The sequence below is a fragment of the Gossypium hirsutum genome, chromosome A04 (genome assembly GCF_007990345.1).
Source record: "Gossypium hirsutum isolate 1008001.06 chromosome A04, Gossypium_hirsutum_v2.1, whole genome shotgun sequence".
Taxonomy (NCBI): domain Eukaryota; kingdom Viridiplantae; phylum Streptophyta; class Magnoliopsida; order Malvales; family Malvaceae; genus Gossypium; species Gossypium hirsutum.
The window spans coordinates 43,192,900-43,207,354 of NC_053427.1; positions in this window are offsets into that span (position 1 = coordinate 43,192,900).

The following is a 14,455-nucleotide window of genomic DNA, read 5'->3' on the forward strand; positions in this document are numbered from 1 at the left end:
TGCAAACTTTGAGAGATAAGCAGCTATATGCTAAGTTTAGTAAAAGTGAATTTTGGCTCCGGAAAGTTGGATTTTTGGGTCATATTGTTTCAGGTGATGGTATACGGGTTGAGCCTAGTAAAATTTTAGCCATTGTTGATTGGAAACCACCGAAAAATGTAACTGAAGTTAGGAGTTCTTGTGGCTAGCTGGGTATTATCGGCGGTTTGTAAATGGATTTTCTATAATTGCGGCTCCTATGACTAGACTACTCCGAAAGGATGTTAAATTTGAATGGACAGAAGAATGTCAACAGAGTTTCGAAGAATTGAAAAAGTTATTAACTGAAGCACCAGTGTTGATACAACCCAAATCAGGTAAAGAATTTGTGGTGTATAGTGATGCTTCTCTAAATGGTTTGGGGTGTGTACTCATGCAACAAGGAAAAGTGGTGGCTTATGCTTCGAGGCAGTTAAAACTTCATGAGAGGAATTATCCTACTCACGATTTGGAATTGGCTGCAGTGGTGTTTGCTTTGAAGGTTTGGCGACATTATTTGTATGGTGAAAAGTGCTGAGTATATACCGATCACAAAAGTCTTAAATACTTGATGTCACAAAAAGACTTGAATTTGAGATAGCGAAGATGGTTAGAGTTATTGAAAGATTACGAGCTTGTTATTGATTATCATCCGGGAAAAGCGAATATGGTTGCCGATGCCTTAAGCAGAAAGTTGTTGTTTGCTTTGAGAGTTATGAACACTCAGTTGAAAATGTCAGATGACGGTTCGATTCTAGCAGAGTTAAGAGCAACACCGATGTTTTTACAAGAGATTTTTGAAGCTCAGAAAAATGATCAAGATTTGCTAGCCAAGAGAAAACAGTGTGAAGCTGATACGGGATCAGATTTCAGAATCGGTTCTGATGGTTGTTTGATGTTTAAAAATCGGATTTGTGTACCGAAAAATGATGAGTTGATTCAAAAGATTTTGCATGAAGCACATAATGGTTGTTTGGCGGTTCATCCGGGCAGTACGAAGATGTATAATGACTTAAAGAAAATGTACTAGTGGAGTGGAATGAAAAGAGATATTTCCGAGTTTGTATCAAAGTGCTTAGTTTGTCAACAAGTGAAAGTTGAACACCAAGTACCTTCAGGATTACTTCAGCCTATTATGGTTCCTGAATGGAAATGGGATCGGATTACTGTGGATTTTATATCAGGGTTGCCGTTAACTCCAGGGAAGAAAAATGCCATCTGGGCAATAGTTGACAGACTGACTAAATCGGCTCATTTTATTCCGGTACGTACAGATTATTCTCTTAATAAGTTGGCTGAATTGTATATCCGAGAGATTGTTAGACTTCATGGGATACCTTTGTCAATCATTTCGGATAGAGATCAGAGGTTTACCTCACAGTTTTGGCAAAAGTTGCAAGAGGCATTAGGTACAAAGTTAAATTTCAGCACTGCCTTTCATCCACAAACTGATGGACAATCAGAGAGAGTAATTCAGATTCTTGAAGACATGCTCAGATGTTGCGTATTGGAATTTCAAGATAGTTGGGAAAGGTACTTACCATTGGTAGAATTTGCTTATAATAATAGTTATCAGATGAGTTTGAAGATGGCACCTTATGAAGCATTATATGGTCGTAAATGTCGGACGCCATTGTATTGGACTAAACTCAAGGAAAATCAGATTTATGGAGTTGATTTAATAAAAGTAACCGAAGAAAAGGTGAAAGTGATTTGAGATTGTTTGAAAGCTGCTTCAGATAGACAGAAATCTTATGCGGATTTGAAACGAAAAGAAATGGAGTTTCAAGTTGGTGACAAGGTATTTTTGAAAGTGTCTCCATGGAAGAAAGTCCTTAGATTTGGACGAAAGGGCAAGTTAAGTTCATGTTTTATTGGACCGTATGAAATAATTGAAAAAGTTGGACCGGTAGCATATCGGCTAGCGCTACCACCTGAATTAGAGAAGCTTCATGATGTATTTCACGTATCTATGTTACGTCGGTATTGTTTGGATCCTTCACATATAATTTCACCGACAGAAGTTGAACTACGATCGGATATGACTTATGAAGAAGAACCGATTAAGATTTTAGCTCGAGAAGTCAAACAACTAAGAAATAAAAGTGTTGCACTTGTGAAAGTGTTGTGGCAAAGGCATGGGGTAGAAAAGACTACATGGGAACCTGAAAAAACTATGAAAAACCAATACCCACACCTGTTTACCGGTAAGATTTTCGAGGACGAAAATCCTTAAAAGGGGGGGAGAGTTGTAATATCCTGAATTAGGGCTTAATCGAAATAGTGGTTTCGTGACCACAAATCCGAGATATAAATAATTATTTTATAATTATTTTGATGATTATGATATGATTGCATGATTGTGTGAAAATTTCGTGATGAAATTCTATGCCTAAAGTGCTTAAATTGAAAGTAGGGACTAAATCGAATAAGTTGCAAAATTTGCATTCTAGAAGTTTTTATTATGAAATTGCATTGAATATTAATTAGGAGATCTTAAATAGCAATTTGACCAATTTTAAGTTCATGGACAAATTAGGACATGGAAGGAATTTTTGGAAAGTTTAGTCGTAAGGGCATTTTGGTCATTTAGTTATTAAATGAATTAAAACAAAATTAAAAGCCAATTTTTGTCCATCTTCTTCATTAGGCCAAAATTTCAAGGGTTCTCTCCATAGTTAGGGTTTGTTTCAAGCTTCCAAGCTCCATAATCAAGAGAAACGAGATTCAAGTCGCGATCGAGGAAAAGAAAAAATTGTGGACTAAATTGTAAAATCATTATATTTTGGTACCAAGGTAAGTTCATGTGTAAATGTAGTAACATAATTGTCATTTTAAGCAATTTAATGTTGTTTATATGATATGATGCTGATTATTATCATGAAATATTATGCTTTGTGGTTATTGTTGAATAATATGTAATTATGTGAATTACTTGATGAGTATGAACTATCACCGAAGTACCAATTTCGATATTTCGTGGAAGACAGCAAAGATGTGTGATCGAGGAAAACGCCCGTTTGAACCTTAGGAATAGATTAGGATATAAGTGACATGTCACTAGGATGGTTGAGCATCCGAACTCGTTGAGTTGAGTCCGAGTTCACTTATGGATGCGAATGTCTGAACTCGTTGAGTTGAGTCCGAGTTCACTTATGGATACGAACGCCCGAGCTCGTTGAGTTGAGTCCGAGTTCACTTAGGGGCGGGTTACATGATTTCTTGATTACATATGAGGCACTTATGTGCAAATTATCCGTGTATCCGAGTTGTATTCAGATGTGTTCAACGGGTGAAATTTCTAGTGAAATGAAATAACACTTAAGATGCAAGCGATGTATTGGTAAGTGTTGTGAAATGGACACTTTGGACAGGTATGTTCTTAACCCTCGGGTTGATAATAGATACAACAACGATAAGGTGGTAAGATGATGAATGATGTTTAGAAATATGACATATGTTTTGGTGATACCATGCTAAAGTTGTTTGGTATATTTGTATTGTTATGTTACTTGTTATTTACATATGAACTTACTAAGCGTTTATGCTTACTCCCTCCTCTTTATTTACTGTAGTTTTGAACAAGCCAGCTCGGGAATCAGGACGGGTCGAAGGTTCGATCAAACTATCTAAAGGACTTTCATCTGGGTAAATGGCTTGTAAAACTTAAGTATGGCATGTATAGCAATATAATTATTTTGTGCAAATAATTTTATGATATAGCCACGATTGGTTGAGAAAATGTTTGATATTGATAAGTCATGGTGATGGTTAAATTTAGATCATGTTTGATATCATGGAAGTTTAATAGGTTATCTAGTTCATAACAACTCATGAAAAGATGAAATTTGCCTTAAAACAGAATATTGCTGCAGCAATGACATGAATTTGAAAAATCACCAAAAATAGTATAAATGGAATTAAATGATGATCAAGTTATTAAATTGAAGCTCAATGAGTCTATTTTCATGTGTATTGAACAAAACAGGCATATAAATTAATTTTCTTGTGAGATATTTAAACTTTTGTGAAACAGGGCCAAAGTGATTTATGGATCCCCTGTTCTGAATTTAAAAATTCATAACAAATTTTAAAAAAATAATTAGAAGTTTTTATTTATATGTACAGATTTCTTATTGAGTCTAGTTTTAAGAGAAACAAACCTCATAGTCATTGCAACTCTGTATAGAGAGATATCTGATTCGTAATACACAGAGGTCAGAGTAGTCGAACCCTGAAATAGGGGACATTTTAACTAATAAACTGTACTAATTTGCCCAACCAAAAATTCTAGAAAAAAATTAGTAAATAGATATATGAGTCTAGATTTTGGGAAAATTTACAGATTTTGATTTCAAGTTTTGTAACTAGAGATATGATTTTTCTTGTAACTGTGATGCGGGTAGCTAGAAAGCTATGAATGTAGAAACAAATGATTTGAAGTTCTTAATTTGATAAATTATGTTCGGTAACTCCCCAAGCTCAACTCTGGCGACGGTTTCGGGCGTGGGGGCGTTACATATCCCATCCTTATCGATAATTTACGATGGTTTTACCCTTACTCACATATATGTCGTAGGCATTTTTACCTATGCTTCTCAATTCACATTCATGATTCAATTCCAATCGATTTAACATGCCTAAGTACATATCGCATACCTGAATAATTTACTTTACGGAATGAATCCACATATCGTATTAGCCCATAATCTTATAGCACCGTACTTTTAATGGTTTACCTCATCGAAGTTCACATTTAATCACTTTAGTGCCAAGCCATATTCGGCTATCACAAAGGACTAATAATAATAATTTTATACACATCATGGTTTCCTTTAGGTATTTAATAATCACAGATCGTGATATCCCCACCAGCACATATACGGCATAGTTTATTCATTGTAACACTCATTTAGTGCATCAAATTTCCAAATCCAATTCAACTTAAGCATAATAGCCATAATCGGCTTATAGCCTTAAATCATTACATATTCGGCACATTAACTAAATAAAATTTACATTCCCTTTACCATATTAATTTAACTCTTGGGCATATAAAAAGGAATCAAGCTTAAACACTTAAGAACTTACCTCGAATGTTGCCGAATGATTACAACGGCTATTCGATTACTTTATCTTTTTTTCTTATCCGAATTTGCCCCTCTATGCTCTTGAGCTTAAAATTTAAAGATTTTAAACTAGTCATTATTCGACTATTCAAGCATCACTTTCAAAATATAATATATATATTCAACTTTCACACCTACTGATCATAGTAAGCTTATAAGAAATCAATAAGCAACTCATTAACAAATTTTTGTCAATGTTTACCACATAATCATAATTTCAGTGCAAGTTGTGTTCCTGAGCAACAGTACTAAATCATTTATAACTGGAGCTACGATACTCCAAATCAAGTGTCGTTAATTTTCTATATCTTTTACTCATAAAATTTTCAGGATTTTTAGTTTGGCCAATCAATACCAGATTTTTCTTAAAGTTTCCCTCATTTCACTGCTTGACTAATCTGACCACTCTTCACTACGAATCAAATTTCTCATTGTAAAGAATTCAAAATATGTTCTCGTTTATTTCATTTGAAACTAGACTCACTAAGGAGTCTAAGAATATAAACTTCATCTTATAACCATTTTTGTACAATTTATAATGATTTTATAAAAACAGAACAGAGGATCTAGAAGTCATTCTGACCCTATCCCACATCACTTCAAATATCTCATCATCGGCAATTCTTTTTCTTACACGGTTTCTTTTATTTAATTACATAATTTATTCAGCTTCTAACTCATCTCCCAGAATTTATGGTGATTTTCCAAAATCACATTACTGCTGCTGTCCCAAGCAGATTTATTACCAATTCACTCTTTCACACATACCTTGCATGCATGTTATTTAAACATGCATATCACAAATCAATCATCACATACCTATAACTTCACTTAAGCATAATCTTCCTTTCATCATTTTAAAGCACAACATTACTCAATATTATCCAAGTTCACATTCGGCCATAATACACACAACATGTGAGCCGATTCCCCCCCCCCCTTTAGCATCTAAGGCACATGCATGCTCATTTGCTTGGCTCAACTTCATCTATTCTCCTTTTTTTATCGAAAGAACATGAAACAACAACCATTTCTCTCATTTCCATTCATGGCTAAATGCTCACAACACAACCAAAAATAAAAAATATGCTTCATGGGTTAAGGTAGAAACAAGAAAAACCCATGAACATCAAAATAGAAGCAAAGCACCATGAACTCACCTTGGATTTTCTTCCCCAAGTGACTGAATATTCAAGAGCTCTTTTCCTCTCCTTTCTCTTCTATTTTCGGCTACCATGAACAAAGATGGACAAACTTTTCCCTTCCCTCATTTTGTTATTTTTAATCTTTATTTTGTGACATAAAATGACACAAATCAATTAGTACCATAACTTCATGTCTTAAATTATTATTATCTAATGCACATGTTGCTTCCCACCAACATCATGGCCGGCCACTACACATAAAATGGGGAGTTTGACATGCAAATCCTCCCATTTTACACTACAAATTATTTGCCCACTACAATTTGGCCTATAGCATTTTCAGAAATTTTCACATAGGTCCTATTTCATAATTTTACTCTCAAATGACAAAATCAAAGCATGAAATTTTCACACATGCACTTTCACATATAATAAACACAGAGTATAACATTTAATTATTTCTGTGACTCGGTTTTGTGATCCCGAAACCACTTTCTGACTAGGGCCAAATTAGGGTTGTCACAACTCTCCCCCTTAGGAATTTTCGTCCCCGAAAATCTCACCAGAAGAAATAGTTTCCACTCTAAAAACGTTTTCGCCAAATTCTCGGAATCACAATTTTCCATTCTTCACTTGTATCTCTTTTTACCAAAAATCCAGAACTTTGGTCTACACCAACAGATCACATCATAGATACTTTAGTCACTTCATCAAATAAAACCTTGCACATGCAAACCCCATCTTACCGATCTTTACTCGTCAGATGATAAATCATAATCCAATAAGATTTGTCTCTTAGAAAATAATAAAATTTTTGATTGAATTTGGATAGAAATTCTATCTCACAACCACTTCTATAATACCACTGATTTGTTTTATTCCATATACTTGTATAATCTATTACAACTCAGATAAACAAACATTTCACAATCAGAGTTCATATAAAGATCCTTTACATAACCTTTAACCCATCTGTATACTTATTCCATATCAGAACAATAATAACATCAACATAAATCTTATATGTCCAGATATCCAAAATCAAATAACTGTTACTCTGAATTCATTTTGAACTATCACATCTCATATACTTTTATAAGATGGAATACCATATAATAGAAACAGAAGAATAACATCGTATGAATTTATCCTCAAATTTATTCCGATCATACTACAATGAAATCTTATAATAATAACACTGATAAGGGGGTGGGGTCGTTAAGCCTCGAAAGGAACCTTCATATTTGTATACACAGATAACTTTATCACTCATCACAATATTACGCACATTGATTCAAACATTTCAAATTTCCAATTCATTACAGATACAATTTCACATATCTCAGTAATACACACAACTTTATTTCAAGTGAATATTAGCAAGACATAAGTGAATTTATCACAATTCACACTTTCATTTCTCTTACTCAAATTACCAATAATGTCTTATCAATTTTCCATATTTAGTATTGATCACTTGTCAATATTTATCACATCGAAAAACGTCTTACGATTTTGAGTACATCGCTTACTTGATGCCATAGTCCAATTATGGTCTTATACTAGCTCTGCTCTGCCCGTGCTGATGCCTATTCCCGATAGGTCTTACACTAGCACTCACTGGGCTGTGCCGATGCCTATCCCAGATAGGTCTTAAGCTTACACAAGTCGAGCCGATGCCACGTCCCCTGACGGGTCTTACACTAGCTCATCTGTCTCATGTATTGCCATGGTCCAACCATGGTCTTTTCCGTCAATTTATTAGTGAACGATCGTACTCATTTCCTGCGTTCCACCCAAATTGATCTTTCATTACCATTTACTTTATACAATCTTATACATATCTTTACACTGATGCACACATATCATAAACTTCTTTTCATACCTTTCAATTATGTCATAGCACAAATATATTACAATTAGTTCAATAGCATTTTCGGATCAATTAATAATAGCTCGGTTGGAACACATCATTACTTGAGCAAAACAATTTATAAGAGCCGGGAGATATCACACTATCACACTTTACTTACAGCATGTATAACTAGACTCTTATACTTGCTATGTTAGTCCAAGTACATACTGAGTACCTGGCCCACTTTACGTATTAAATGTATTCATTTGACAATCTAGCACTAGGTACCTAAGTCATAGGCTTTTCTCAAATCACCGGCATTTCGCCTGCTAGGCTCGAGGCCAAATATCATTTCACCGGCTTTATAGCCTGCTAGGCTCAAAAGCCCGAATAGTATCTTACCGACATTATAGTCTGCTAAACTCAAAGGCCTGAATAATCAAATCAGCAAGTTCCATATAACATATTCATATCAATTGAGTACTAACATCATTCGAACGTATATATAATTATACATCTCAAACACTTTTCTTTCATCTCATTTTCACGCTTAACATTTGATAGCTTATGCATAACATTTCACTCACATTCATTTCAAACTTATCATTCGATTATAAAAGCACATTGCATATTTACCAACATGTTATACTTGCCATTAGGCCATATAAGCATGATACAATACACTATCATTTTATCTTTAACATTCGGCTAAACCCTTATCTTATAAGGAACACCGAATTCACATAACATATCATTTCACCGGCATTACACCTGCTAGGCACGAAGGCTCGAATACACATCACCGGTATGAAGCCTGCTAGGCACGAAGCCTGCTAGGCACGAAGGCCCGGCACGAAGCCTGCTAGGCACGAAGGCCCGAATACGCATCACCGGCACGAAGCCTGCTAGGCACGAAGGCCCGAATACTCATCACCGGCACGAAGCTTGCTAGGCACGAAGGCCCGAATATAATACCAGCACTAGGCCTGCGGGATTTATCCTGGATATAATACCAGCACGAAGCCTGCGGGATTTAACCCGGATATTTTACCAGCACGAAGCCTGTGGGTCTTTAAGCCCGGATACACATCAAATATCATGCATATTTAATCATATATTAACACATCTCATTCAACATATCACATTTCCATTTCACCATTCAAACTTAACCCATAGTGACCATTCGACTATAAGTCATATGCATAAATTATTTATCGCGCAACTTAGTTCAAGTAGAACCAAAAGGTCACAATTCATCTAATATATACATATTGCTCACTGATTCACACACAACCTTTCAAATTAGCAATTATAAGATGGTTCCGCACATAGCCCATCCTTATCGATAATTTACGATGGTTTTACCCTTACTCACATATATGTCATAGGCATTTTTACCTAGGCTTGTCAATTCACATTCATGATTCAATTCCAATCGATTTAACATGCCTAAGTACATATCGCATACCTGAATAATTTACTTTACGGAACGAATCCACATATCGTATTAGCCCATAATCTTATAGCACCACACTTTTAATGGTTTACCTCATCGAAGTTCACATTTAATCATTTTAGTGCCAAGCCATATTCGACTATCACAAAGGACTAATAATAATAATTTTATACACATCATGGTTTCCTTTAGGTATTTAATAATCACAAATCGTGATATCTCCACCAACACATATACGGCATAGTTTATTCATTGTAACACTCATTTAGTGCATCAAATTTCCGAATCCAATTCAACTTAAGCATAATAGCCATAATCGGCTTATAGCCTTAAATCATTACATATTCGACAAATTAACTAAATAAAATTTACATTCCCTTTACCATATTAATTTAACTCTTGGGCATATAAAAAGGAATCGAGCTTAAACACTTAAGAACTTACCTCGAATGTTGCCGAATGATCACAACGGCTATTCGATTACTTTCTCTTTTTTTCTTATCCGAATTTGCCCCTCTATGCTCTTGAGCTTAAAATTTAAAGATTTTAAACTAGTCATTATTCGACTATTCAAGCATCACTTTCAAAATATAATATATATATTCAACTTTCACACCTACTGATCATAGTAAGCTTATAAGAAATCAATAAGCAACTCATTAACAAATTTTTGTCAATGTTTGCCACATAATCATAATTTTACTGCAAGTTGTCTTCCTGAGCAACAGTCACTAAATCATTTATAACTGGAGCTACGAAACTCCAAATCAAGTGCCGTTAATTTTATCTGAAAATAGACCCATATATCTTTTACTCATAAAATTTTTAGGATTTCTAGTTTGGCCAATAAATACCAGATTTTTCTTAAAGTTTCCGTTATTTCACTGCTTGACTAATCTGACCACTCTTCACTACGAATCAAATTTATCATTCTAAAGAATTCAAAATATGTTCTCGTTTATTTCATTTGAAACTAGACTCACTAAGGAGTCTAAGTATATAAACTTCATCTTATAACCATTTTTGTACAATTTATAATGATTTTATCAAAAACAGAACAGAGGATCTAGAAGTCATTCTGACCCTGTCCCACATCACTTCAAATATCTCATCATCGGCAAATCTTTTGCTTACACGGTTTCTTTTATAAGAAACTAGACTCATTAAGATTTAATTACATATTTTATTCAGCTTCTAAATCATCTCCCAGAATTTCTGGTGATTTTCTAAAATCACATTACTGCTGCTGTCCCAAGCAGATTTATTACCAATTCACTCTTTCACACATACCTTGCATGCATGTTATTTAAACATGCATATCACAAATCAATCATCACATACCTATAACTTCACTTAAGCATAATCTTCCTTTCATCATTTTAAAGCACAACATTACTCAATATTATCCAAGTTCACATTCGGCCATAATACACACAACATGTTAGCCGATTCCCCCCTTAGCATCTAAGGCACATGCATGCTCATTTGCTTGGCTCAACTTCAACTATTCTCCATTTTTTATCAAAAGAACATGAAACAACAACCATTTCTCTCATTTCCATTCATGACTGAATGCTCACAACACAACCAAAAATAAAAAATATGCTTCATGGGTTAAGGTAGAAACAAGAAAAACCCATGAACATCAAAATAGAAGCAAAGCACCATGAACTCACCTTGGATTTTCTTCCCCAAGTGACTGAACATTCAAGAGCTCTTTTCCTCTCCTTTCTCTTCTATTTTCGGCTACCATGAACAAGGATGGACAAACTTTTCCCTTCCCTCATTTTGTTATTTTTAGTCTTTATTTTATGACATAAAATGACACATATCAATTAGTACCATAACTTCATGTCTTAAATTATTATTATCTAATGCACATGTTGCTTCCCACCAACATCATGGCCGGCCACTACACATAAAATGGGGAGTTTGACATGAAAATCCTCCCATTTTACACTACAAATTATTTGCCCACTACAATTTGGCCTAAAGCATTTTCAGAAATTTTCACATAGGTCCTATTTCATAATTTTACTCTCAAATGACAAAATCAAAGCATGAAATTTTCACACATGCACTTTCACATATAATAAACATAGAGTATAACATTTAATTATTTATGTGACTCGGTTTTGTGATCCCGAAACCACTTTTCGACTAGGGCCAAATTAGGGTTGTCACAATCCCTATCCCGTCTCCATCGCTAGATTAGGGTTACTGCGTGTCACAGACAAAACATTTAACTTAAAAAGGAAAAAATTATGTAAAACTAAATAATAATATCCCATAACTCATATAAATCAAGATAAAATTACATTTATGGACCTTAAATCGAGCCTACGGGGCCCTAAAAATAATTTGAAAACAATCAAGGGTCATTTCGAAACAAAAAAAAATCTGGAAAATTTGAAAATAGAAGTCACACGGCTGTGTGGCCAGGCCGTGTGACAAAACCCAGATGGTTTGGCTCAAAAATATGGTCGTGTGGCTACTTCACACACCCATGTACACTGATCGCGTAACTAACTATGCCCGTGTAATATAAGGTTACAGCTGTGTGGCTAGGCCATATAACTCACTATAACTGTGTAGCTCAGGCTTACACGGCCGTCTGGCTAGGCTGTGTAACTCTTTGTACCCGTGTGGTTCAAGGTCACACGGTCATGTCGCCAAGCCGTGTAACTCTCTATGCCCATATGGACCAACCTGCACTAAAAATAAATAAGGCACACGACCGTGTGAATAGCCATGTGACAGCCCGTGTCCTAGACCGTGTGTACCTTAAAAAGCTTGCAAAACAAGGCACATTTTCATCCAAAACTTAGGTACCAAGCCAAATCAAAACCAACCAATTCCATAGCTTAAAAACACATTTAACAAGCCTAAAACATGCCAAAACATTCATCCTAAGTGCCTAACCAATGTGCCCTCATTGATACCACAATTCAAACACCTAAACAATACACAATCAAAGCTATGTTTCATGTCAAAATCATTTACCAAATAGTTTGCATTTAAACTCATAAACCACCTTACCTTCAAGTCAAACCTTACCATTTCTCAAATCATTCATTCACATTCATATGTACCACAGCTAAACCACCTATATAAGGTTTACACCAAGTGACCAAATAACATAACCATAAACATATAATGTCTAGAACATGATCATATATAGCTATTTCAAAATGTAAACATCATTTCATCCATTTAACCATTACCATATATATGACACAATCAAAACATATACAATTTCACCTATTACATACCATATAAGTCAAAAGTAAAAGTTCCAAAAACTACCAAAAGATATCCGGATAGTGTGATTTCTTCGAATTGATCTGATCACCCGATTTCCATGAAATGCTATCTATAAGGAAATAAGATAAATAACACGAGTAAGCCTCTGTAAAGCTTAGTTGATTTTATGAATTTATCAAGAAAATCCATGTCTATTTTAGTTTATTTTCTATTTAATCACTAAACATGAAATTTAATAAAAACCACTTTACAATTTAGATCAAAATTATCTTTAAGCTTCATATTCAAAAACAATCATCAAGAATACTTCAAGAACATCAACGATAATTTTCTAAACTTTGATAACTTCACAAATTAGTTGTAACACCCCTAACCCATTTCCATCACCGAAAAAGCGGTTACGAGGTATTACCAAACTAAAAACAACTTTCAGATAATCATAGATACACATAGAAATTAAACATCTTAAAATATCACAATTGAACATATACTAAATCAAATCAATTATAATAGGTTACATATAAATTATGTAACATACAACCATAATCATTAACAAATGGTCAGATATAAGCATGTAGATATAATCATCTCATTATTCATTACTTAAGATCAAACATACATGCAGACTTATTATAATTTTAATCTAAACCAACTTACTTATTAAAAACTGAAGTTACTATTCATATGGTCACTTGCTAAATCTTTAACCATATATATATATAACATGCAAACACATATGCCTTATTTGTTGTCTACTTCTACTATGCTCAATCACTTTATAATTATGGAACATTTTCAATAACTGAGCTGAATAATCAAACATATTATTTCACCCCTCATACCAACATATCAATTATATATATAAATCATATTAACTATTCATCCAGCATTTTTTTAACAGACTACTATCACATATTAATTAAATTAACAAAAGTCATACTTAGAACCAATTTAGTAGCCACATATTTGGCTAAATTTATATATATAAATCCCTATAGCCAAAGAAATCCAATTTTATCATCAAATAAATAACACTTCAATTATTTAACATCCACCGAAACTTAATTCACCTTGTTTGCCAAATCTAAACATAGTCATTTCACAAACTATTCATTATGCTTAACATTTCATTTTTAAACAATGAACAAAGGTAATAATCTTATATCTTTATCTATTCCATTCCACAACCGAATATCCACACTTCAACTCATATTCATTTACATATACATAACGTAGCTTATAAAGACATATATATTATGGCAAAAACACATCCATCAACTAAATCATTACTCAAGCAGATTCATATAGCCAAGCTGTGACAGCCCTAAAGTGACCCTAGTTGGAAAGCGGTCTCGGGACCGCTAGACCGAGTCACCAAATTATTTGAATGTGATAATTATTGCCTAAAATATGTGAATATAAATGTGTGAAAGTTTTAAGCTTCGATTTAGTTAATTGCATGTGAATTTAGTTGATAGGACTTATGTGAGAAAATTTAGAAATGTGCTAGGCAAATGCAAGTGGCCTAATAGTGCATGTAATCAAAGGGGTGGACTTGCATGTCAATTTCCCCCCATTTAAGTACTAG